Source organism: Nothoprocta perdicaria, unplaced genomic scaffold (assembly GCF_003342845.1).
Source record: "Nothoprocta perdicaria isolate Ctin4 unplaced genomic scaffold, notPer1 scaffold_15, whole genome shotgun sequence".
Lineage (NCBI taxonomy): Eukaryota > Metazoa > Chordata > Aves > Tinamiformes > Tinamidae > Nothoprocta > Nothoprocta perdicaria.
The window spans coordinates 960,038-982,961 of NW_020454649.1; the positions used below are offsets into that span (position 1 = coordinate 960,038).

At 38.2% G+C, this 22,924-nt stretch overlaps 1 long non-coding RNA gene across 1 annotated transcript in view; it reads left to right on the top strand.

Annotated features, from left to right (window-relative positions):
* LOC112943520 overlaps positions 1–22,924 on the top strand; it is a 212,183-nt gene that overhangs the window by 147,103 nt on the left and 42,156 nt on the right. The gene's annotated exons all lie outside the window — the stretch shown is intronic.

Here is a 22,924-nt window from a genome sequence, read left to right on the forward strand (position 1 = left end):
GTAGAAAATTTGGCTTATTGTCACTGGATAGACTTGAGAGGAAACTACTACTCTGGTTATTCTTTTAGAAATTTGAAACAACAACAAAAAAAAGTCTCTATTATGTCTGAAATGAAAATAAAACAGCCAGAGACTGACCCACTGGAACATTTCATACTTTTTATTGCTAGCAGGAGATCCTCAGTGAGGCAGAGCAAATGTAATTATTGACAGAAAATAAAAAAAAAAAAAAAAAAGAAAAAACAAGAAGTTTGTTTGCCCTGTTGTAATGAAGACAGCTCAGCAGGATTGGACCCGAGTATGCTGGATGCTGACTGACGAACAAGCTTGCACGCTGCAGAGTTAGCAGGGGCTGAGCCACTKACTTACATGGAGTTATCTTTGCCTTTGCAAGTGCTAGTAACTCTCTTTGTAGAAGAGGTAAGGGCTTTCTGCAGTCCTTAACTTACACTTTGTATTATGGAAGACGCTTTACAATTAGAAAGCAATTAGTTTAAACACTACTAAGGAGTGGTTCTGTTCCTTCATATGTAGTGGTGGCTATAACCTGGAAACAGGTGGGAAATAGATGGGGAGAAGGAGAGGGACACRGTTCTGTCGGCATGACTGAAAATGGAGTCAGAGAGTTTAAAAGAATTATCTGTCAAATCACAGGAATTAATGCTGGACTTGGAAATACAGTTTGGTACTGAACTCTTGATCCTCATRGAGTGGATGAGAACTTCTTCATTACAGCACTAATTTTTGCCATCTTAGTCTTGGCATAGGGTTATAGGGTGCATATATAAAAATATCAATTTGTTTTCTTATTGTTCTCTTGTTTCTTTTTGTTCTGTTATGAAATTCTGCCCACAACAATGTATTCTTTCAAAATTCTGAGTTTTCTTCTGGAAAGTTGTTTTGTTGTTTTTCACCACCTTGTATGGGGAAGCGCAGTTATTCTCAGCAAGATGTACTTTGAACTAATTAACTTCTCCCTAAGCACATGGGGCATCGCATATTAAAATGCACCATAGATTCCAATCTTAATTTTTCTCTCTCTGCATGAGATATATTTTGGATCAAATGTTGCTGAGGATACAGAAGGCTGTAGCAAAAAAAAAAAAAAAAAAAAAAAAAAAAAANAAAAAAAAAAGATTAGAACTGTAGCTTTTATTTTCTCTAATAAAGCTAAAGTAGGCATTGAAAAAATATCCTATTCATTAAGTAAAATTAATTTTCAGTTGTAAGGTTGGCTACAAACAATCTTTGCAAGAGTGATGCAAGAGAATCAAAAAATAACCTATTTTTGATTAATCATTTTTTGATCTGCGTCACTTGCAAGGATGAAAGTTGTGGCATGTGCCTTACCTGGCTGGTGGGGCCCAGGTGTGAGCTGCAGCTCCACRGTCTGCCCTCGGCCACCCTTTCTGCCTCCCCTGCAAAGCGCTGCCGGGCAGCTCTGCCCCACGTGGTCGGTCAGTGCTAGTTTACTGGCYTTTAGGACTGGGATTTCCAGTACCTGCTTTCTCTTCTTCGTCATCTCCCTGGCACTAGAGGTATCACCTTAATCCCTCCGGAAAGATTGTTGGCCCCACACTTCTGGTCTTGCTGGGAATGTGCTTAAGGCCTTGTAGAAGAACATTCTTGGGCAGCTGTCTTTCTGCAAATGATTTCTTTTCCTGAGGTTTTCCTTCTTTGGGGATATGGTTTTCTCACTTCATTGAGCACTGTGATACTGTGTGTACTTCAAAATAAATTAATAAAAAAAAAATAAAATCACAGCAGTCTGTTTCCTTTCCCATACTCTTGCACTTGTCTTGCTCTAATCTACTCGCTGAGAATGGAACCAATATCTCTAAGTCTTAGCAATAACAAATTCTGTATCTAAGAAATGAAGACATCAATAATGTCAGGACAAAAAATTCTGAGCGACTTTTTCTTTTAAGCAGATCGAGAAGAAAAAATGATAGTTGTGTTCTCATATCAAATGTATGGGTATTAACTGTGTGCATACTGATTTGCAGGGGAAAAAAAATATCTTTACTAAGGTCTAGCCCTTTAAAATAAGAAAAGATTTTAATATTCCAAAGCATCCCAAGGCATTTCTGTCACTTCCTTTATACGTTTTTGCATTCGATCATGATTTCACTTTAAGTTTAGTGTTTGGGGCTTTGCTGACCAGTCAGGAAACTGATCATGTTCTTSGATTGAATATTTGCTCCTATAGAGATGGCTGCAATATCTGTGGGCCTGAGGCAGTGGTGACTAACAGCTGTCACACGCCTGTCGCACACCTCCCTAGGCAGAGAAGTAGGTAACAAAACAATCTGTCTGTGTATGGCCCTTTCTCTGGTTTGCTTGTAAACAGAAGGCAAGAAACGTCTATGAGCTGGGATGTATCACACCATGCAATCTTAGAGATGTGRGATGGTAGACATAGCTCATTTAAACTATTCCTTTTTATTATGAGTAATGTAAAATGGCTTAAGAAAAGGAAACTAATGTTGTGGTAGTCAGATGTTGTATTTTGAGTTATTTTTAATTTTCCAGCAAATGCGTTTTTTTATTGGAAGAGCGGAGGGTAGTGCAAACATGATCTTTCTAGCAAAAGTTATGTAGCAGTTTTGGCAGGACTGATATTTCTGACAGCCTTAAACATACACAATTCACCAGGGAACAGTTAACTGGAAAGCACTTGTCTCTGAAAGTATAAGGCTGAAAGTATATTTAGGTATCGAATTGGCTGAGCTGGTTTAAGTATAAATCTCACTTCTTGCATGCCTGGCTAGTACTTGAGTCAACTGACTCAACTTGGCTAATCTGAAGAAGAATGATGATATCTGGGTGTTGTCTCATTATCACAGACTAAGCATTTTTTTCCCCATTCCTTAGTCTATTAATAACAATGTAATGGAGAAAAGCTTTGTATTTTGAGTGCCTTAAACCAAAGAATGACCTTATAAACATAGTCTGGGGAACATAATGCATCATAAGTATAAAATATGGCAATAGAGTTAAACGTGTAGAAAAGTGGTCTTAGTTTGGAGAAATCATGAAATGAGAAATTCTATGTATTTTTTGACTTGATTTTCTGCAAAATGGTGCACTATTTTTCCTTTTTTTTTTAATTTTCCCCCCTCTCTCTTCCCTAAAGAGTGGAAGAGTAGGAGAAACAAGTACTACACTGATCTATTTTACCTGCTTTGTACTTCCTCTTGGCTGAACTTTTATGAATTTGCTCTCTGGCTCATGCCAAGAGCTATTTCAACTTGACATATTGTAAGTGCATTTTCTGTCTCTAATAAAATGGAGAAATGAGAATGATGGATGTGCAGTAGGCTTACTCACTCCTCTATGCCTTACTATTGATTTGTAAATCTGTGTGGCCAGGACTGAACCTGCATTTGCCTCAGAGCCATCTGGGCTCCCTTTTTTCATGTTGACTTTAGCACCACTAGTGTTCTTCTCTTCTCCCTGTGATTCATACCTGTTGTTACAGAAGATTTCTACAGTCTGAAGATTCCTGCCTTCCTATTTACATTGCCCCTGTAAATAAGGAAATCAAATCAGTTTCTTATGTGGTATCTTTAAAATGTATGATCTTGCCTTTTCTCCAGACAGCTAGATTGTTCTTCTCTAACTTTATTAACAGAGCCTTAATAGCATGAAATCTAATATTTTCACTGAGTTTCTGTAGAACGTGCTTATTTCTCTTCAGATTCTAGGTGGAGCAGTCTTCAAATTTAAAATTTAGTCTTGCTCACTTTTTCTAACCACCTCGACTAAGCGTGGCATGTTTAATCCTTTAAATACATCTTGTAAACTCAAGGACTTTCTAACAAATACTAAATAATAATTGCACAAAAATACTGAGTACAGAAGTCTAATCTGTGTTATTCAGATATTACTATAGTTGATTTTATAATTTTTTGTGTCTCAATTCTTCCAGTACAAGGTGAAAATAGAATTTCTATAAGGCTGTTTTGTAGACTGGTTATTTGAGGCAGTAACCTTTCACACAGCCCAAGTCAGTTGCGGCATAGCAGGATTCAAAGCTCAGGCATCTCTGCTTCTCCTTGGATAATGTCTTTATGATTTTGCATTGCGCATTTGACCATGGTCCGCACTGATTCGTTGGCTTTAATATTCACGTGGAAGGCTGGTTTGCTGCAACCTCTGCTAGCTCTTCACATGTGGCAGTTGAGCTGCTTTGCGTTCATTGTCTTGCCCTGCTAGGGGAGGCTGCTGAGAAGGTAATGAGCACTGTATTTTTACCGCTAMGTTATGGCATTTCCACTTGGGGGGTAGATTTGTGTTTTCATGCCAGTAAAACTTGACCTCTTCAACTTTCAGATGCTTATGTGGTTGTTACTTGCAAGATAAAGGTAGATCTGACTGAGGAGCTGTTGCACCTTGCCTTCCCATGTCTCTCAGCAATTTAATTACAAGGAATTTTGAAACTCGACTCAACTTGTGAATTAGGCAATGCTGTAATATCTTTGTTGCTCAATTTATGACATACTCTGTGTATATGAAATCAATGAGGCAAACTAAGGCTCGATTGTGTCATGGAGAACAAACATTCCTGGATCAATCAGTATTTAATGGGAGAGAAACAATTCTTAGGTAAATTATATTAAGTACTTCATAAATCCTGTGGAATTCATATACATATATATATATATGTATAAATTCTGTTTCACACTTACATGGGAGAAAGTAAAATGGCTTTCTCATACATCTTGTATGTTCTATGAATCCTGTGGGGTGATTATGGGCACAACAAAGTGTGGTGACAGAGACCAGCCTGGTCAACATGAGGCCTCATCTCCCTCACTCCTTCCCTTCTTGAACATATTTGTTGCTACGGCCCTTTGGGAAGATGCGCTATGCAGAGTGTTTTTAGTATCCAGTTGCCATAGGGAGCATGTTGGTAGAATGCAGCCCACTGTGGAGCGGGAGCCGGAGACATGAGTCGTGAGGTGAGCAGCAGCAGGCCCCTCACGGACACAGGCCCCGTTGCCTGTAGCAAAGGGGCAACTGCTTTGCTTTGGACAACTGCTTTGGGGGCTTACGAGCTCTTTGCTTCCTGTTGGAGCTGCTKCTGACAGAGAGAGGTCTCCTAAAAGAGCGTTTTAAGACAATAATATGACTAGAGTTAATAAAAGTTGAAAAGATAAGTGACTTCAAGTAAACTCGAAGAGAAGTTCATGGTCATGTTAAGAAGTGCAGTCTTTTTAGCTTGTCTATGTGCCTAAGGCCCAGTGTTGTGTAAGTTTTGCGGAAGGTTCATATCATGGAGTATACCAAAATATTAGGCTATCTTTTCTTCACTAAAAAAACACTGACTTCCATGGCTATGGATTAGATAGAGGTTAATAAAGGGAACATGTGGTGGTGCAGACATTTAGCTTCTTCGTGTATAGAATGGGTGTACTGGCAAAAAATGCATCAAGCTTCTTGTTATCGATCCAATCAAGCACCTTAGACTAGAGTTTCATTCCTTGTCTCTTCACAGGTACAATGATTTATTTATTTCTGTGAGAAGTAATCATGGCTTAAACTGCTCCAATTTAGTATGTGATGAATATGTTTYCATTCTATACACCTTTTTTTGCCCATTTTGCATATTTCTGACTTTTAAGTTCAATATTTACTATTTCYACTGAAAAAGAGCTATTATTTCGGACAGAGTAAATAATGATCAGATTTGCTTGGTGGAAATGCAGATGATTTATCTTATTTTCGAGTAAGTTTATTACAATTTGTTTTGGCTATTCTATGAGGAACAATAGAGAACTGAAGCAAAATAGTTGATTAACTTCTCAAGAAATTAACGACCTACTARAAGACTATCAAGTAAATAAAGGCATTTAGTTCCTCAATTAATTACCTTTTGCTGCAGAGGTAGAAATATTCTCCTTATATCGTGGAGCTGATATTTGCCTTCTAGTTTGAGTCAAGCCTGCTGGTTCCAGAAGAGCTAAATGATTCCAGCATTTGCGGTCCTGGCCTGGAGTCCCTTTTCTCAGTAGCAACTGGCTCCTGTGAAGAGAAGCAAATGCACCTGCACACGTGTTCTTATCTCTTGARATGCTCTACTGGAGCAGAAACGTGCTTTTTGAGCAGGATCACTGTCTTCGTGATGTGCCAGAAAGCCAAGGAGGTTCAAATGCAGTTGTGAAATGTTTATAGCGTTCTCCCTTTGCTCTCTGGTTCATTGAGCAACTGGGATATTTCTGATGTCGTGAAGAGGGTACGTGCAGGGGTTAAGATGCTGGCCAGGGGATTACTGATACTTGAGTAAATTTTCTGCTCCGTCACAGCCAGTTAGAAGGCAGCCTGTTTGTGTGAAATCTCTAGACCTTCTGACAGCTGTTCCGTGTGCCCGAAGAGGTCACTTTTATGCATGAGAGTACTCCGGAAGAAACTGGGAGCAGCCAAGAAGGGGAGATCACTGACTAGCAGGTGAATCGCTCTGTAATGCTTACATGATAAAAATATCAAGGTCCTCTTCCCTACTGCCTGCCCTGCCAGTTGAAATCAGTGCATTAGTAGAAACAAAATGAGATTCATGCTGTTCCTCTGCTGCATTTTAGAGATAGAGATGATGGAATTTTTCTCTAGGGAAATACATTTTAACCATGTTGATATGATGATGCTTAGATTCTGGTCTGTATTTCRGTATTGTATTTTTCAACAGTGCTGAAAATTTATGACTAAAATCATATTATGTTGGAAATGTCCTTTTTGACTGCTGAATTGTTTTGCCTTGCAGTGGCTATGTCTTACCAGAGGTAGATCTCACCTTGGAAAGTGGGTAGCTGACAACAAGAGGAATTAATTCACATTCTGCTCATGTTGCTTTGGCTGAATTGTTTTCAGATCTTAAGGAGTGCCATTTAAAATTAGCACAGTTGCTCTATTGCTTTAGTGTAGACCTAGCTACAATTGCAGTTTGATAGAGGTAATTGATTAAAAAAAAAAAAAAAAAAAATTAGCACCAGAATCATGACACAAACGTCTATGTTTGAGATCATTCTGTTGTACCATGGAGGCAGTTCAGTGAAATCCTAATTTTGAGCTCCCGGTGGCAGGGTTGATGGTGTCTTCAGCTAATTGTGTGCACGTCTTCCGTGCAGAAGTGTCAAAAGCAGGCGGTTTGGTCTAGCTTCTCTTTCTTATTTTCAAGAGTGGGTCAGCTGGGTTTTGCCTCCCTGGCAGAACCACCACCTCGCTTATTAATGTATTGCCATGTTACAGAGCGACTCAGGTTTTATAAAAGATACGGAAGGGTTCATTCTGTTGATTGATTAAAGACTTATTATTAAATGTCTTTTAATCTAAAATTTTCTAAAGAGCTATTAGGTGATGTAACTGAATGCCAGATTTTGAAAGCACAAGCCGCTCTTCAACTTAATCACAGGATCTCTGATCTTTTCATTATGTTCTAAAGCCTCTTGAGTTGACAAGGTTAGTATGAAAAAATAACATGTAATCACAAAATAACTGCATGTTGTGTTTTCCAAAACACTGAGGTAGCTGCATAATAATTACTTTCAGATCTATTAAATGAAAAAGCACAGCAGTATTCAGGAATATGTGATTACTCACCGGATTTCTTTATTAAATCTCTAACTTATGTGAAACAATAGGTGCTTGTCTCCCTCCTCCTCTTTATGCAGCACCTTGTTCTTGATGATATTAAAGTCTTTTCCAAATTTGATTAAATTAATCCCCAGGGTAAATCTACTCCAAGTAAAGGCATGATATCAGTGACTGATCATAGGCATTACTTAAGGCTGAGTGGTATTATTCAGTAGGAGGAGAATGGAAGCATGATGGCATTGCTCTCCATTTGGAGAGAGGTTTTTAGCATAAAGAGAGATCAAACACTTAGAAATTAAACACAGAGTAGATCAGAGACATCATTGTACATAAAGTCCACAGTTTAAGCTTGTGGTCTAAACACCGAGGTTTTTTTTCCTAGTGTGCAAACTATGAATACTTTTAATGTGTTTTTTAAAAAATGCACTATTCCRCACTATTTTGTGATCATGTATTAAACAGTTTAACCTTCCTAAATGCAAGTTTTTCTTTTTGTGATACAGTTGTTCATTAAGAGTTAATCATGTTGTCCTTCCCTCCTCTTCTCTCCTTGCTCCCTACAAAGGGTACTCAGAACTCAAAGTAGGACATTTTCCTGCTGAAGGACAAATTGGAGCTGTGGGAATTTCCTATGCTAGGCAGTCTATTTGCAAGAAAGATATCTGTTTTCTGACAGGTTCAACATGTATGTAGTGAAGGCAGCGCCTAAGAGAAATATTTGCATCTAAAAACTCAGCATTATCATTGACACTGCCTGCATCTTTTTTTTTTTTTTCCTTTTTTTAATGTCTTCTAGCGTTTATTTCAAACAGTGGAATCACCTGTGGGAGCTTGATGATAAAGGTGTGTTGAAGTATCTGTAGTGGTGTGCACACAAAATATGCAAAAATCTGTGAAATGCTCAGTTATGTTTTACATGTATAATAGTGCCTCAGAAAATGTGTTTAGTATTTGCAGAAATGGAAAGAGTAGAATTCACAATGCGTATGTAAGGGAGTAAGGCAGATTTTAAAGGGCAAAGTGTGAAACACTTGTGTAGTGAAACACTTGTGTAGTGGGGGTTACCGAGAGGACAATTCATACCAAGGGTGTTTTAAGTTTAGAACATGACCTGAGCCAGTGTGCAGCAGACAGACCACGTGGCTGGTGGCAAACAGCATTTGCACTCTTGCTATGACTGAATTGTCCTTTTTTATCAAAATTTACGTAGGAAAAATGATGGGATTAGAAAATGGAATTTTGACTGCCTTTCTTTACCAGAAGTACAGAGGAAATTTCCTCAGTATAGGTACCAGGTAATATTTAAGAAAGAACATCTTAACAATGGAAATATAACATGTCACTGTAATTGCCGATGATGTCGAAGATGATTAAAAATGTTTGCTGATTTATAGGTTTTGGTTTAATGGTAGAATTAACAGGAAGATCCGTCACGCTGGCAAAAGCTGCACCATTGTCCATTTTCATRGTTTGCATAGATGGAATTGTGTGCACGGGGGCTGGAATGGCTGGAATGGCTGTGCAGAAGAGTTTTGCCTGAGAGGAGGCAGACGTGCAGGATAGGCATGACTTGCTCAAATACCCCCTTATGCAGCTGTAGGTCACACATACATGTTCCTAAGAGAGATACTTTTACCTTTAACATTATTGTTAGAAGGTTCATTCTGACTCTAGAAAAATCTTCTGATTTTAAAAAGTCTTTGTTCCTTTTTTTTTTTTTTTAAAAAAAAAAGGAACAATTCATCTTTACATTTCTTTTAAATCACAATATTATTAACTGGATGTAAARCAAGATGTGAGACACATTGTGCTACAGTTTTTCAACTTGAAATAATTTATTCTCCAAACCTCTCAGGTGTTACATAATAGAAAGTTTTTTGATTTCCTGTGATTTTACCTCCATGTKATTGTTGTTTGCCAGACAAGAGCTTTGTGTTTCATGGCATAAAATACATGAAGGGAGTTTCTGCTTGTTATATTCATCCACCACCTGGTGGGTGAATATAACTCAATTCCCCAGGTTCTGTTTATATTTTCTAAATGCAGGATGGTAGTGAGTGTGTGGCCTTTATTTTTAGAATCTTAGGACTTGGGAGTACATCCCCCAACATGCCTGGATCTAATTGTTTCCATTCTCAATCTGAGTGTTGAACAGGGCTATGTGGTTGTTTCCCAAGCGACACAGGACATGTCCCCTTCCTCAGATGTTAGGGAAAAAATGAAAACAAAAACAAAAATGTAATTTTCCAGACTGTTCCAGCTAGGAGGCAGTAAGTTGTTGTTTAAAAAAAAAAAAAGAAATAATAAAACACCTTTTAATGACCTCAGGACTATGCATGGTATTAAAAACTACAGGACTTTAAAAGGTCTGTCGGGTATATTTTTAGTCTGCTGYATCTGCTGCATGGTGATTTGAAGTCTTGAGGTAGTAACGTCAGACTAAAATACCGAAAAGCCTGAGTAGCTGTGGCTGCCCTGACAGTGTCCCTAGTCCACTGAAAAAGTAGCGTTTGTGACAAAGTACCTAATTATTCCTTATAGTTTTGATGAGAATATTAGTTYTAATATTGCAAGTTACTTCCCTTCTGCATTTCATTTTGCATACAAATGGAAACAGTGGATAATCTGGTGACGATACGCAGCTGTAGATGATGTAGCTCTTRCAGCTTTGTGTGCGGTGACAGGTGCTCGTCTGTGCAAACAGCACAGAGGGAGCTGAACGGCTGGTGGATGCGGAGTCGTCTGCTAACTGTCCAGAATTACAGCCCTCTGTTTATGAGAGTGGCCTCCCTTGAGGTTTTTTTCTAATTTTAACAGGAGCTGCTCAGTTGAAGCTGACAAAATTCAGCCAGAGATACAATAGCAAGATGGATAACATGTAATCAAAGAGTAACACTTAGGGGGAACCTGTGGTGTCCTCATGCCAGCATAACGACCTTGTGTTTATTAAAATAAATATCCTCAAGCAAGAGAGCACCAAAGAGTTCAATAACAGAAATATTTTCCCGTTCTCCTGCTGGTGAGTGAACAGGGTCTGAAGGTGCCACCTCTAATTGAAAGCAGTCTGCATGCTCATAACAGTTGAGGCTAATTTATTTGTTTATGACAAATAACTGCAGGCAGAGTACATGAGAAAGGGGTAGTGAAAGGCAAAATTGAGATAAATTTTTCCAGCTGTGCTGAGAGAGAGCCAGCAAATTCCCTATGTTGTTATTGCAAGCAATGATGATAAAAATCAAAAWGTAAAAATGAGTCAAGGCAGTTGCAAATGTTTTCCTGGTTTATGGGCTGGCACATCGTTCCAGCAGCATSTTTTATATTGTGTCTTTTATATTATATTGGTAGAAATGCACTGTGCAAAAGTGACTGAGTGTGAGAGACCTGAACTTGCAAAATGGGAAGTTAAAATGGTTACCAGTGGCCGTCTCTTGTCGGCAGTATCTCTGTCCTCAGAGACGCTCAGAAGCTGACAGGGCGCAGTCCCGAGTAATCTGCTTTGCTTGGCCATGTTTTAATGGTTTGGTTGGACAATCTCCAGGAGTTCCTTCCCACCTCAGTCGTTTAGTGATTCTGTGAAGTTGGTTATTTACTGTCTGAGCAGCTCGCAATGGATATGTCCTCAAGATACCCCTGCAGAATGGGTGATCAAAGAGCTGAGAGAACTCACTGAGGGTAACAGTCATCTTTGTGACAAAACCAAAATCAGATATGTATATTTCATTCTTGGCAAATGCTTTTTCACGACTTTTTTGGAATCATAGAATAGCCTGGAAGGAAACTGGAGAGGTCATGGAAATAGCCTGGAAGGAAACATGGAGAGGTCACCCTTCATGAAAGGCCAGTTTAGTGCAGGTTATTGAAGGCTTTGCCCACTCACGTTATAAAGCCCTTCAAAGACAGAGATGTCTTAACTTCTCTGGATATCTTGCTACCATCATTGACAAATTCCATGGTGAAATTATTTTTATACCTTGTGTGTAGGCAGATTATTGTTACTGTTTATGTCCGTTTCCTATGTCACTGTACTGCCAAGGTGGCCGGTCTCTTTTTTGACATCCTCTCATTAAGCCATTTAGAGAGTGGGGAAAATCCTCATTTTCTCGCTAAAACTTAGCCGCTCATTTCTCAACCTCTCCTTGCACATGTTCTGCTCTAGCCCCTAAATGATTGTGGTGACTTTGTGCTGGGTTAGCTCAAGCCTGTCACTGTCTGTCTAATGCTGGAGAGCCCAAAAGGGGAACCCCGTGATGCACTTGAGTCCAKCAGCAGCCGAGGAGGAGAGGGGCCCGTTGCGCTCGGCGCGAGAGGGGCGCCTGTGCTCAGCGTGCCGGCCGCCGTCTCGCTGAGGCAGCGCTCTGCGCCCGCTGCATTTGCAGCAGGGACAGTTTGCTCATTCATGTTCAACTTGCGTACAGGGACCTTGGCTCCTTTTCTGCAAACCTGCTTTCTGTCTAGTCAGCGTTGAGTCTATCCTGTTGTGTGGGTTATTCTACCCCTGAGGCAGGACTTTTCATTTACCCTCGTTGATTTTAATTAGGGTCCTGTCAGCCGGTGTCTCCGGCCTGCCAAGGTCCTTCTGAAATAATCCTAGTGACGGAGCTGCCACAACTTCTCTATTATATTTTAATGTGTTTTCCACATGGTTAGGTTTTTTTCCTTAGGACTAACTTGGTTCTTTCTTTGATGGAGTTCGTCTGTTGTGATCTGTCAAGTACTCCCTGGGCATGGCAAACAGACACGTGGTTTCATCTTTGCAGCAGCTGCTGAGGTATTTGGAGACTTATCGTAACCTTGTCCTACTTTCAGATTTTCTCTCCATCTCTGTCTTTCTTATGGGTCATATTTTYTTCAGACTCATTGCAGCTGGCCATCATCTTTCTTGGAAGGGCAAGAATCTGACACTGTCTGAGGCTTATCTTTGATGAGGGTAGCCGAGAATAGTTTCCTATCTGTTACAGGCTGTGTTAACAGATACATTCCAAAGAAGGAAGTTATTGTTTTTCCAACAGCATAAAATTGTTAGTGCTTAGCTCCTGAGTCATAAGACCTTCCAAACCCTTTTCTGTGAAATCAGTTTGCTTCCTTGATGGATTTGTGTAGGTGGTTATTGACCACAGATTCAGAACATTGTCCATATTTAAGGGCAATTTACTTTGATTTTGTTCCACTTCATTTCCGCACCTAGTTCCATCCTGTCAAGCTAGCTTGTAATTCTAAATTTGTCCTTTCAGCTTGCTGTCATTTTCTATAATTTGTTGTCCTAGTCACTAATGAAAATACCGAGTAAATCTGAATCTGTAAAGAATTTAAATAGATGCATGACTTTGCTTTGTTTGTTGGGGGGGGGGGTGGGGCGGGCTTGGAGGAAAACCATTGGAAAGAACTTTCCAAGAATTGTTGTCTAAGCAGCTTTGCATCTTTCCCAATTTATTTCCACTGATGCTTTGCTTTRTGCCTTCTTTATGAGAATGTTTTGTGAAACACCATCTAAACCCTGAACTCAGGTAAGAGTGTATGAATACCCCCATAGAACCTTTTATCTTGTTTTAGTAAGAGATATATGTAGTTGTTATGYATGTCGTTAGCTTTTTTCCAACATTTTCCTGAGAACTGAAACTGAGTTCAGAAGGCTTTTAGAGTCCTCAGGTTTCTTTAGTTTCCAAAAGCAGAGAATGTGCTCACCCTTCTCCAGTTCCCCTGCTGGTGCTATACACCAGAGWTGTCAAAGAACCAGACATCAGGTTTCAGAAAATCGTTGTAGGTGACTGTGTTGCTGGGCAGCCTGTTTCACACAGTATTCCTTTCCCAACAGCCAGTTATTAAATTACATTTATTATTATATGGCCCTATTCTTTGGATGTTCTGCCAATTTCTCGCAAACAGTCTGTTCTCTTCTAATCTTCTTAGTTTTGTAATCTATGCGAGGCCTCCTACCTGAGGCTTAAACTTCTTGGATTAGCATGTGATCTTCTTGGATGCTTGATGTGYAGATTCATTGTCCTTCCTTTGTTCTTTGTTGTGGCTATTCCACTTCTTCCTAGTTTTAGGTGTCTTAGATGTTTTAGATTTTTGGTGGCTACTTATGGGATTTTTTATTGTCTCTCATTCGCAAGATTTGTGAATTGATGGCCACAGACTTTCTCATCTCTCTGGGCTGCGTTACATTTTCATGAAACCATGCTCATGATCCAAGGGAACCGGTCTCTTTCTGGACCCTCTTCAGAAACATACAATCATCAGGATTCATCTGCTTTTGCCTGAACCCCGTATCTTTTTTTAAAAAAATGTTTCTCTTACGCACTTCTTAACAAGGAGGATTGTGACCTGATGCAACTTAATTTCAAAAGGAACTGTGAAGCAAATCTCAATCTGATTGCTTTTTTCCYCTGGATCTTTTTATGGTTCCATACTGGCTATGGATATCAGCCAAGCTAACATTTGGTTAAGTCATCTCAATGGGTCTTTGTTTTTTGTAAACTCCAGGAACCCACTCTAACTGAATTAATATGGCAGGTGAAGCTGGGTCAGAACTCAAAGCCAGTAGATATGTGTAATCCAGAGACATTTCTTAGTTCTACAGAAGAGATCTGGCAGAGAGAGGCTTTAAAGGAGAACAAAGTTTGTTCAACTGTAATCCAACAGGTTCTGGCTGCCTTGACATCAACACACAGTGTGAAGTCATATCTAGTTTAAAGTATATATTTCTGAAATTCCATATGAAATGGAAGCACTTTAAACTGGGAGGTGAGGAGGCAGTGACCTAGTGGGTTTAAGTACAACTTGATTTGTGAGTACAAATCCCAGATAGACAAGGCAGGTGAACTGAAGAAACATACTTGCATACCTTTACTATAATGTCAAGATAAAACTGTGTATGATTCTGTGTAATAATTGCTGAGAAAATAGTAGCATTTAATACAAATCATATCTAGCTTCCTTTCACTCTTCATATTTGCAGTATGACTAAAAAGCAAGCAACAGCATGACATTTATTAACAGYTTTTTTATTTGAATTGCAAAGATTTTGCATATCAAACTTGAAAGAAAAGATAACTTTTTCCAGAGGGAAAATCCTCCCTCTGGGAGGTAAGTGTAAATAGAATTAGATGATCGTTGGTAGAGAGAATCATGTTTTGTTGAAAGAATTGAGTGCTYAAATGAGCTTCATATGTTCCAACATTGAATTAGAGCAAATGTAAAACCTTTCAAATGTCTGAACTCTTGATTTTTGTAAGAAATCTTTAATTATTTAGTTAGAGGTATTTTGGTTCTGTCTSATGTTAGTTCATGTGGTCTTGTGCTGATTTCTTATGTTCTTATGTGGCACTATTTAAAATGGCCTTTCTAATGCCATAAAAATGGTTGGCTTAGAAGGCAAATCCCAAGTAAGAGCATGAAGCCGGTACTGCTTTTCTGTACAGCATTAGTGCAACTCTTATACTTAGCAATGCCCACATTAGGTGTCCATGCTTTTATGATGATGCAAATGTAAAACAGAAATCAGGTAAGAGTTTCAAAAATGACCTGTGATCTGTGAACCTTTATCAGTGAGAGCTTTCAGAAACTGTCTGCTGTTACCAAAATTATGATTAAGAGCTGATCTCATAACAATTTTCAGGTATAAGAAAGAGTGGCAAAAATGAGCRAATGTAACTCTGCAACTGGAATCTGAAACAAATTCAGATTTAGAAATAAGACAGGGAATATATTGTGACACAGTAGGGTTTCTTTCCGTTCTACTGGTATACACTCCAAGTTCCCTCTACTTACAGAAAAAAAGTAGAAATTCTGTAATATTCTAGCATTCCAACATAGGCAATTTAAATATTTTGAGGGTAGCAGTAAATTAACTGAGTTTAGAGTATCACTTTCAAGAACAGTGAAAACCGTCTCTAGTCTTTTTCCAGCTACTTTCATGTTTTTTCAACTAAAGATGCAACTTTCAGGAACATAGAACATTTAATTAGTAACAAAACTTTGCTAATACAAAGTTGGAGTGTTTGCAAACATTGTGGGCATTACAAGAGCTAGATGCCCAAACAACTTTATTGATGTGTTACTGTGATATGAAGTGAAGAAATCTCAGCGGGGCACAGGGACATGCTGCTCTTCGCTGTGATGCAGTCTCCAAAGGAAAATACCACTTTTCTGAACTCAAGTGGTTTTATTGATGTAGTTGCCACCTGAATGAGGTCTGAATGGCCACCAGGCTCATTTGTTTTGTCAGATTTTGAAAGYGCAGCCTCTTCCTCAAAACAAAATACAGAGTAAGATGGGAAAGTACTTGCTCTGCTCAGCCATTGCTGCTGTGAGGAGATTAAGAAAGAAAATCAAATATCCAGATAGGCAGCTAGTCTGCCTTGATCTCACTTGGAACATAATCCTATCTTGTATTGGCTCTGTTCTGTGCATCCTACATGGTAACTGAGCAAATGGTTGTTTATCATCATTACGTGTCCGTGCTACCAGTGGCAGAGTTGTCATCCAAACTGATTACCCCGATGCAATGGAAACTGCATGAAGGAAGGGCCAAAGTGCCTCTGTCTCTAGAAGAGGAGAATAACTCTTTAGGCAGCTGCAATGACTGATTCAGGAGAGCTAGCATTAAGTAGAGCACAACAAAGCTGCACCTCCTGGAGGATCTGTTTCTCTTTTTCTCCTTTCTCTCCTGTTTCCTCCCATTGAAGTTGTATTTATTTTATATTAATGTGTGTTTATGCTATAGTAATGTCTGATTTTTTTTTGTAAATAGCCTTTATTTATTTTCAGCACATTTTAAAAGAAAGAGAATTATTAATTCGAAAATATGAATTTTGTCCAGAACATCTGATTGAAACAAGCTGCCATCATGTGGGGTTKTTTGTTTGTTTCACATTGTTTTCTGTAAAATCTTTGAGAAATCTTTGCAATGATCGTTTTATCTGTGAACTAAACACTTGCTGTAGTTGCCAGCCTATTGTAACACTTGGCTCCATGTTTCTGCAGGGAAGTCTCACGCCTCCTTCGTATGTAGGTCCATTTCTCGCTGGAATCTCACTTACCTGTTAGTAGGAGTTTGCAGCWGTAAAGCAAAATGGAAGCAATTCCAAACATGAAAAAAGACTTAGAGCTTGAAATACGTTCCTTTAATGTCATATTATATTTAGCAAGTCTGCAGAAGTAATGAGAATATTAATGTAGAACAAAACTGTGCTTCAGGGAAACAAAACTCTGCTTGGGGCTCAGGTTCATGGATTTCATGGAAGAATAACCTCATCCTGAAACTTGAGATGTCTGTACCTCCTGCTGCATTATTTTCAAATAGACATGTGTTTTTTAGCTGCTAATTTGCAATGCAGATTAAAGAGTACTTCAGCAGCAAGATTTCGGTCTTTTGCCAATAGAATTAAATGTTCATTTAAAACAATGTTTAAATGGTGTTCAGAAGATAATATAGCAGAACTCATTAAGGGAAGACTGCTGTGTAATACAGTATGGGATATTTTAATTCTCAGCACTAATTATAAAGAACAAAAAATACGAAAAAAAAAAAAAGTCCTGAATACATTGAACCAGGACTGATAGGAAAGGGAAGTTTCAGCTTGTCAGAAATAAGATAGGCTTGRTGGAATAGGTACCATTCTTAGAAAGATTTGGACATATAGAAAAGTAAAAATGAGTTTTGAATTTGTGCTGGTGTGACTTACAAGTTTGGAAGAGRGCATGTTAATCACCAGTGGAAAGAACAGACTAGTCCTGAAGARTCCTGAAGGGATTCATGTAAGTTTYTAGTATATTTGCATTTGCTTAAAGGARCGACTGTCAATCATAGGTAGAACATCACAGTCATAGTAAGAATGTCTTAAATATGTGTATGTGTAGAATAGTACAGAGAATTAAATATACAGGGAATGTTACAGACAAATTCAAAATCTATTACTATGAGCATTTCCCCCATATGCATTACATATGTCATATTACATACTGTTGATGCTTATGGTGTATGGCGTTGCTTTTATAATCTTAGCTCAACAAAGTCATAATTTCTGTTTTTATCCTCTTTGTTTTGTTATTATAAATATTTTTATTCTCGTATTTCCATAAAAGTTTAAAATATGACATGCCTGTGGAGGACTCCAAAAATAGAGAGCAAAAGAAAACAATCTGCAAAGCATTTGGAATTTTACTGTTTATGATTTTGAACCCATCTTGCATTTTGGAGTTGTGAGCTCCAAACCATGATGATTATTACTTGGACTTTAGAATACTGAGAGCTTTAATTCTCATTACTGAATCCATATATTATAAAGATAGATCCTTTAAAAAATGTTAGCTTTCACGTCAGCGATTTTCTGAAACATAAAGTATTCYCTAATAGATGCTTTTCTGCAAGGAGTTTCATTTAAACCAGAATGTTTACTGTTACATCTTGATATAAAAAATATTAAGGAAAAAAATTGCTTAAGATCCTGAATGAGAAATCAAACATATGACTACAGTTACAAATATTGAAGTATAATGTTTTAAAACAATGAGAATAATGTCCTGAAAGAMGACAAAATGTTTTGAATCAGGAGGGAGATGGCAACAAAATATCCATGCTCAAAAAATCAGCTATGGAAAGTATTTCCAAGGAGATTAGATGAATATGAAATGTTATCTCCATTAGCAAGGTGTGGAGTACTTCTCTGATTTTTTTCTTCTGCTAAATGTTTAAGGGCCCTTTTCCATTCTTCTCTTGAATTAGCTATATTTTCATTTTGAAAGGAAAATGTTGCAGAGATTGTACAGTAAATAGGATCTTAGAGGAGTCCCTTGTGTGAGGGTTAGCTCATCCTGGTGTGTTACAAAGAAGAAAATATGTTTCAAAATTTTTCCCCCCCCTAATGTTTTCTAAAATCTTTTTGTCTCGTCATACAAATTCTATCTTGGAGTTTGATGTCAAGCAGAGGATATTAAAAAAATGATATACTTAGTACCATTTTACATATTCTTGTATTATACCCTTCATTATATAGACTTCTATTCTGCATTCGTTTGGGATATAAGAGAGAATAACAAAGACATAAGCAACTGTACGTCTTGATGATAATTTAGGAGAAGAAATCATGTTAACCTGTAGTGATCTCAAGTGAAGCTGTGGTACTTGCAGTTGGAGAAAAGTAACCTTTTTTAAGTGTGAAATAAGATGTAAACTTGCACAGAGTAACTTTTCAGAGCAGAAGTCAGCCTTTAAGGAGATGACACGCACCTCTGGGGATGTCCTCTTTACACGAGTGGAGGCGGTGGCTGCCGGAAGGTCTCCCTGAAGCCGTTTGTTCCGCAGGCTGTACAAGTCTGGATCCCTCAACCTCTCCTCACAGGGCAAGTGCTTTAGTCACAGCTAGTGTGACCCTTCAGTTGACTCGCTCTGGTTTATTCTTGTCTTTTAATGGGGAAGAACAGAACACGTTTTTAGTAACTGGTATTCCCTGCTTTTCTGTAGAAGTTCTTCTAACTCTGCTTGGAGATACTTTGGTTCAGTCTTCAGATCTTAGGGGACCCCCTGCTCCTTACTGACCTCATAAGAACATCAGGAGTGAAAAACAGACTTGGCAATTCACCTTTTTAGATTGTACAGGAGATCCTGGAATGCGATCTAAAAAGGGACAACATGGAAGAGACTTAATCTCTCTTTTCTCCTATCATGTTGTACTCTTCTCTCCTGACATTTTCACTTKTCCTCTCCTTTTTTTCTACCCTTTTACTGGTAAAGACATAAGGACCTTATTCTTAAGAGGCTTTTTGGGTCACAACTTCTCTTTACTCAGAGACTATAGAAGGGTCTTACTGTGAGCAAATCAACTATTGTGATTTGTCTTATTCAAGCTTAAAATCTAGGTAAATATTTTCAAGCAGATTTATTTTGATTGCGATTTTTTTCCACTGTTGTCTTTATGGCCAGTTATTGACACGTAGGAGAAGAATCCACCCAATCATAAAAGCTTAAAGCCTGCCAAGGATAGAGYATGATAAAAGAAAGTCCCCCCGCTCCACACACACACAGAGAAAAGAAATTCTTTGCTACCATAGCAACARTACAACACTTTCACCAACCCCATTAAAAATCACAAACTCTTCTCCCATACCATCAAGAAATTAAATTAAGAGCATTAGCTCTGGGATATTCTGCACTGAACTGGCAAAAACATTAGTTTATGAAACTCTATCCTYCACTTCTAAGAAATCTGCAAGGATATCGCAAGGTTCTTTTTAGTTTTCACAAGTATTTCTTAATCTTTCTCTGAGTTAAATTTTCATATTTTATGCAAAAAAAAGCTATGAAAATTCTTACAGGACTGATTTCTATTGTATTTTTCTTTTGTTCTGTTCCAGAAAGTACGATATGGAGAGGAGAAATAAATTTTTGGAAAAAAAGAAACAAAAGTCAGTGCTGGTAGATTTGTAGTGAAGGTGAGGTCCTGAGCAGAGGCTTTATTTTCCAACCAAAGAGTGTTGGTTGTCATGGTGATTACTTTCTTTGACAGCCACTACTTTTAAATAGACCAGAATCTTTTATTTTGGATTTCTTGAAATTAGCAGTCTCTGATGAAGGGAGGGACGATTCATGTTTAATCATTTCTGAAGTTCAACATGCTCTTAAGTCCATCATCACCACCCTTGGTCTTCATACCAGGACAGCTTCATGTGCAGATTTAGAGCTCTTTGTGGTCACTGATTATGGTGAACAAGATTAATATGTTGGCATACAGCAAGATCTTTCTGGTGCTGAAGGTATCAAAGCTTGTCTAAGGCTCAATCAAAAACAAACTTATGGAAATAACATTAAATAAGCACAGGTATCACAGAGGGGTTGAAGCTGATGGGGAGCACTGCAGATGACCTGGTCCCCTGCTCAAGAAGGGTCATCTCGAGCAGGTTGCCAGGGATCTCTAAGGACAGAGACTGAATGGTCACTTTGGGCAACCTCTTCCAATATTCGACCACTCTCAAAAGCTAGGCTTGGTGATGCTACTTTCCTTATATAACAATACAAATGGTGTTATTACTAAGCTGTACTAAAGAGTACTGTGATAGTAAACTTATCTTTTATGACTCGGTATAGGGAATAGCCACTACTGTTGATGCATCAGAGTTTTCTTTTTTTCTTTTTTTTTTTTTAACGTAGTACAAATTCAGCTTTCTACCTGTAACCTTATGTCTTTGCTTTCGCTTCTGTCATCATTTCTGTTTGTATTAAGAAATTGGCTTATCATATCAGAATGTTAAGGGTTCTTCTCCTGCTTTAAATACAGGGACAACCGTGCCATGCAGTCAGTTCTCTAATGCTGCCTCTGCATCCAAACTGAGATGTRTGTAAAAGATAATGCACAGTATTAACGATGGTGCACGTGATTTTCGTAAGTGGATGGGAAGACAGAAGTCTCTTGAATTCTCTCCTTGTTGGTAACTGCTGATGTGCAAAAAAGCTGCTTGTGTTAAACTGTTTAAATGTTAGGGCTTGTTGGGATCCTTTGGCGGTACCTGCTTGGGCAGATTAACTCACATTTCAATTGCATCTCTTCTGCTCATGTAAATTAATCTCTAATACATTCAACACCTGTTTTCAAGTACTGGAATTTTAAATTTCAGAGAGTCTGGATCAATACTTAAGAACAGTCCGCTAATTCCACATTGTAGCATATGTCTGTCCACAATGATTAGGACTACCAGYCTTGAAATAGGAACATTGCCCTGTACTGCATCTTGTGAAATTTTATACCAGAAGTTACATCTCCATAAACAAASTGGTTCATAAATCTGCTATATCTGCCTTATACACCTTATAAGTGACTCTGACTCATCCATTTGCTTACTGATTTTTCTCTGAATGCTAATACTATTCTGGCATACAAGACAGACGCATTCCTCCCCCTTAGATTTAAAGCAGAATTTAAAAAATCTACCTTTTAAAATCTTACCTGTATGGAAGGACACTTAAGGGATGCCTGAAGATAAATAGTGAGYGTGTGTTCCTTCTTGTTGCGCTGGCATCTAAATCTGGAAATCTGAAAGCTTCCTGCCCATGTAAGCTTCCCTGAGCATATGGTAAGGGCACGGCAGGCAATCTTAAAGGCTTCTATATCGTCAATCATTCCAGACATGCAGCAGAACAATAATGAGCCACAGAGCTATGAAATTTTTCTTTATATATTTTTTTCATTGTTTTGTGATAATTCACGTACAGGTTTATTACTTTTTATAGTAAGATGTAGAAAAAGTTTCAGAGCTAGTTGCTTAAAGTTGATTGAGCATAACAGATAGCCATATAGACTTGTTACTCACCAAAAAATGATGGGTAACTTTTTACCTGTCAGCTACGTGAAAAATTGTTTAGGACAACCAAAAAAATCTCCTGCGATGCAAGTCAGCTTTTCTCTTTTATTTACTTGCAGTAGGCTGTGAAAGATTGCGTTGTATTCATTTCATAGTTTTCTATTGAGGTGTCTATAGCCTAAAACTTGAGTGATGTTACTCAGCCTGTCTTCTACTTGATATCCATTTCTTGTTCGAGTTGTCTATTTAAGTTTTGTTCTTTTGATGCAATCTTTGAATAACTGGAGTCTAGGCAAACCAGAGACGGCTGCGTAAGCAGAGAGCAAAAAGTCCTTGTCTGTTTACAGTGGTTAATACTGAGTTTTTGTTCCTAAGCAGATGATTTTTCAAGACCTTTTCTGCATGTATTTATTGATATGTTTTAATAGTAGAAGGTAAATGAGTGTATGCATGTCTGTGGAAGCTTCATCTTATCTTCATTCTAGGTATATTATTTCAATATATTGCATCAAATTGTGAAATGAGTGTTTTGGATAAAGCTGTAATTCTGCAGATTCCATCACTAGTGGAATGGGACCTATGTGACTGCTGCCTTTGGTCTCTGCTTTCAGGGAGTACTGTGACTTTCTGTGAACACAGCTTTTTCTTCCCGTTTTCCCCCCCCCCCCCCCCCCTTTTTAAGAAATCTTTTTAATAAAAAGTAGTAATTTTACACTGTTCTTCTCTTTATATGCAGCTTCATCTCTCTGGATCACATAAATGTGAACAACTATTACATGTAAAGAAAACATTTCTGCTACTAGAATGGCCTAATGGCTAGGGACAGAAGTATCAGCAGTATCCTCATAGTCCTTGTAATTTTTTYGACTTACCTTTCATTTACCATTGAGGAGTGTATCAATATAAAATCTAAATTAGCCTATAAAATAAGCATATGGCAGCTTCAGGACATAACTTGATTTTCTCTTTGGTTTTAAACACTGAAATTCCTACATAAGGAATACTGATGAATGTATAATGATGGATAATCTTTATGTAA